The sequence below is a fragment of the Helianthus annuus genome, chromosome 2, assembly GCF_002127325.2.
Source record: "Helianthus annuus cultivar XRQ/B chromosome 2, HanXRQr2.0-SUNRISE, whole genome shotgun sequence".
NCBI classification, from domain to species: domain Eukaryota; kingdom Viridiplantae; phylum Streptophyta; class Magnoliopsida; order Asterales; family Asteraceae; genus Helianthus; species Helianthus annuus.
Window position 1 is genome coordinate 98,374,811 of NC_035434.2, and position 4,781 is coordinate 98,379,591.

The 4,781-nt window shown below is 36.0% G+C and overlaps 1 pseudogene; it reads left to right on the plus strand.

Annotated features, from left to right (window-relative positions):
• The first annotated feature begins 248 nt into the window (after positions 1-248).
• Positions 249-2,275, plus strand: LOC110915866 (annotated as a pseudogene).
• Positions 2,276-4,781: the final 2,506 nt, after the last annotated feature.

Here is a 4,781-nt window from a genome sequence, read left to right on the forward strand (position 1 = left end):
GTTCAAAAAAAAAAAGTTAAACAATATTGTATTTTTAGATTTTTTTAATAATTAAATATTAAAAAGTTATTAAAGAAAATCATGTTTTAGCCAGAATTAATTATTTATAAAACAAAAATGAAAAACATAATTATAAAAGAACCACTCAATAGCCAACACGTGGATATTTTCAAAATAATAAAAAAATTATCAATCAAAGTTGACACACCAACTTGATCATGAGTTTTATATGATTTTTTTATTTTATTGTTTACTTTTTGACCAACCAACCAAGTTTTGGTCACCAATATGGTTGTTACCTTAGAGATCTACAGTTTCTTGCTTTCATCACCATGTTCATCCTCATTGTAAGTCCAATTCCATAATTCATAACCTCGATTTACTTCAATTACTATATATCCTATATCACCTTCAGTTAGGGTTTACTTTTCTTTCGTTTCATCCCGTTAAGTAATTCATTAATTTTTTAGTAGTTCGTTGATTTTGAAGAAGAATCCAGATCATTTTGGATAGTTTTCTTGTTGTAATTTAGGTTGATTACGTAATTACTCGTGATGACGGGTTTCATGAATGAATTCTTGGGTGCGGATTAGGGTTAGGGCTTAGATTTGGAGTTGTTGTGAATTAATAGGTTAGTGGTGTGAATCTGAAGGAGGAAGTTAGGGTTTTGTAGATTAGGGTTTTAATCTAGGGTAATTTGTCAGCAGATAATATATTTTCGGGTTCGGGTTTAGGTTTGGGAGGGAGTTTTGATTTGTAAAGTTCCATGAGGGTGGTTCATCAGCCAGTGAATATGAATCTTCATTATCATAGTCATAATCGTAATCATAATGCTCAATCGGGTAGAGAACAAGGGTCAATGATACTTCCTTCAGTTCATGAGAATTTCCCTCTTCGGATAGGAACAGTTCAAGATTGTAATCGACATAATCAAACCATTTCGTTAGCTGAGTTTGGTAAAGGGGAAAGGGAAAGGAGAGTGATGAAGATGAGCCGAGTTTTACAGAAGACGGGCATGATGAAGCACAAGGGAATAATATGAATATGAATATGAATACGTCACCGTGGTAACGAGTGAAATGGAACGATCTATTGGTGAGGCTTTAGATCACTGCTGCTTCTTACATAGGTGAGGATGCTTCCATGGAGTACGGAGGTGGGTCACAGAGAAAGTTTTCGAATTTACAAAAGAATGGACAGTGGAAAATCGGTTTCGAAAGTTATGGCGGAAAGGGGTCATTTTGTTTCGCTACAACAGTGTGAAGATAAGTTTAATGACTTGAACAAATGGTACAAACGACTTAATGAGATTTTTGGAAGAGGTACGTCTTGCGAGGTAGTAGAAAACCCTTAGCTTCTTGATTTGATGGATCATGTTCCGGAGAAACTGAAAGAAGAAGTTAGGAAAGTTTTAAGCTCGAAGCACTTGCATTATGAAGAGATGTGTTTGTATCATAACGGGAATCGTTTACATCTTCCTCCAGATCCTGTACTACAACATTCGCTAATATTAGCTCTTAGAGCCCGAGATGATCATGATAACGATGGAAATGATGACGATGATGATCAAGATCCATACATGGATGAATATGATGACTACCACCACCACCATGGTGTCAATTTGGATCAAAGAACAGTGTGTGGAGTCGGTGAGGGATCTTCAAAGAAGGTAAAACAAAATGAAGATTCTCAGATGAAAAACGTGCAGATGGACATGATTCAAGAAGGTGGGAAATTGAATCTTTTGCAAGATCATTGGCTGAACAACCATTTGTTACAACTAGAAGAACAGAAGATACATATTCAAGCGCAGATGTTGGAACTAGAGAAAGAACGGTTTAAATGGAAAAGGTTTCAGAGGAAAAAAGATACGTAGTTGGAGATGATGAGACTCGATAACGAGAGGATGAAGATGGAAAAAGATCAAATGGCGTTGGAATTGAAGCACAAGGCAATGTCTGCAGATCTTAATCAATAAGGTTTGCTTTGCCTAATATATCATTGAAAATGAACTTATTTTTTTGGTTTCTTGATTTACCGATTTTGGTTAGCTGCTTTTTATGTTGTTGAAGTATAAAATCATGTCATGTTAGCAGCGTCTGTTATATACCAATTAGTGGCTGCGTTATGTGCTTTTTGTGACGTTTTGTTGTCGGGAAAACTCGAGTTTTTGCTTCATTGATAGGTCTTTGGGTAGCTTGAAGCACATCGTATTATTTTTCGGGATATCTTCTCTGTACTTTCATGTTTTTGCTCTGGTTATAATATGCGCACGAGAAAAAAAACACGCCTGATGTGCAAGGCCATCAGAGCATTCACATCCAATCCACTAAAAATATACATACATTCCACTAAAAAACAACTCCTATATCAATATATTTCCACTAAAAACAAATACTTTTTCTCTCTCCTTTTCAATATATATTACATTTTCTCCCTCCTCTACTCACAACCACTTTCAAAATATATTAAAAAATTATACAGGGTGAACAGTGTCCCCCCAAATATACAGATGAACAGTAACATTTTCTCTCTCCTCCACTCACAACCACTTAAACCACTTTTTATAATTTAAAAACTCATCTCTCAAGATTTGGTGGATAGAATGTGAATGCTCTCAGAAGATGCCTTAAAATTAAATATCTTTGTATTTACTTAAATCACAAGTGTCAGGTCTTGATTATTATTTATTCTCCTTGTTACAAATTATGTGAGTATTATTATTATTATTTTTTTTTGTTAAAAGTTTGTGTCATGATGTTTCAACCAACTAGAGGGTCTAAATCAGTAATTAACGGTACTTAAATCTGCATAAAAACAAATACTTTATTATAGTACATGACAAAACTATGTTATATAATTTGTCATGCTTCATCGTCCTCTGCACATTATCGAGGTAATCCCATCTTTGTAAATATGTGATGCACCTTCTTCGGATATATACATCATACGTACATAGATGTGCATAAATTGGTTTACGGACCCAAATCAGTTCAGGTTCCGTTAAACCTGGTCAACATCGGGTTTTGTCCCAAACCTGTTCGGGTTGAAATCAATTTGCAAGGGGAAAAGGATTGGTTTGGTTTGAGGCCAGTTTATAACCGGTTTGGTTCGGCTTAAAACTGGTTTCAACTCTATGGTTGGGTTGGGTTTGGTTTGGTTTGGTTTGGATACAAACATGTTTCAACCAACCCGGTTTCCAAAACGCTTTTGACTCATGTTAAAAACTGGTTCTGGTATACAACATGGTTTTTATTTCACCTCTATCAAACATACTTTACAAATTATTAATGTAATGTTAAGTACAGTAGTTTTGAAACTAAAAAGTTGGACCCCTCACATATCTTTGGGTGAAGAGGTCCATAGGTGCCTTGGTTCAAGCATCAAACAATGTATATGTGAGGTAAAATATTTTGAGAAAACTGATCTAAAAATAAAGTATGCTACTTCGCGCTAAGACTATCGGGAGTTGTTCGACTTTCCACACCCCTAGGGGTTTTCAGCGGCAAAACTGAAACCAAATAAAATCGAAAACTGAATCGTAATCGAAAAAACCAATCCGAATAATGAATCCGGTGTTTGGTTTGGTTTTTAACCGAAACCGAATTGTGAATTTGGTTTATCTGTTGGTTTTGGTTCCACATTTTTTTATTGGGTTTATTTGGATAACCGAATAGACCGTTAATTCAATTAATTATTAAATAAAAATAATAATACTTAATAAACCATATAAATTTTAGAGTAAATTGTCATTTTAGTCCCTAAGTTATGTTCAAATTTTCCATTTTAGTCCAAATAGTTTTTTTTTTTTGCCTTTGGGTCCCTGACTTTTCCCTTTTATTGCCATTTTGATCACATACACTAACTCCATCCAAAAACTCCATCTTTAACCAGGGGTATTTTGGGGATTTTCATTTTAAATGTTTTCAATTGCCATTTTGATCCAATTCCAAAAAATAAAAAAAATTCCAAAAAATAAAAAAAATTCCAAAAAATAATAAAAATTCTAAAAAAAATAAAAAAAATAAAAAAAATAAAAAAATTCGTTTCGAGCTGAACCGTTTCGACGCGAACCGTTTGGACCCGTACCGTTTCGAGCTGAACCGTTTGGACCTGTACCGTTTCGAGCTGAACCGTTTCGACCCGTACCGTTTCGACGCAAACCGTTTCGAGCTGAACCGTTTTGAACTGAACCGTTTCGAGCTGAACCGTTTCGAGCCGAACCGTTTCGAGCTGAACCGTTTCTAGCTGAACCGTTTCGAACCGAACCGTTTCTAGCTCGAAACGGTTCGGGTTCGAACCGAACCGTCTCTAGCTGAACCGTTTCGAACCGAACCGTTTCGAGCTGAACCGTTTCGACGCGAACCGTTTCGAAACGGTTCGGCTCGAAACGGTTCGGCTCGAAACGGTTCAGTTCGAAACGGTTCAGCTCGAAACGGTACGGGTCGAAACGGTTCGCATCGAAACGGTCAGCTCGAAATGGTTCGGGTCGAAACGGTTTAGCTCGATACGGTTCGCGTCGAAACGGCTCAGCTCGAAACGGTTCGGGTCGAAATGGTACGAGTCGAAACGGTTCGCGTCGAAACTGTTCAGCTCGAAACGGTTCGGGTTAGAAACGGTTCGCGCCGAAACGGATTTTTTTTTATTTTTTTTAGAATTTTTATTATTTTTTAGATTTTTTTGGAATCTTTTTTATTTTTTGGAATTTTTTTGATTTTTTTGGAATTGGATCAAAATGGCAATTGAAAACATTTAAAATGAAAATCCGCAAAATACCCCTG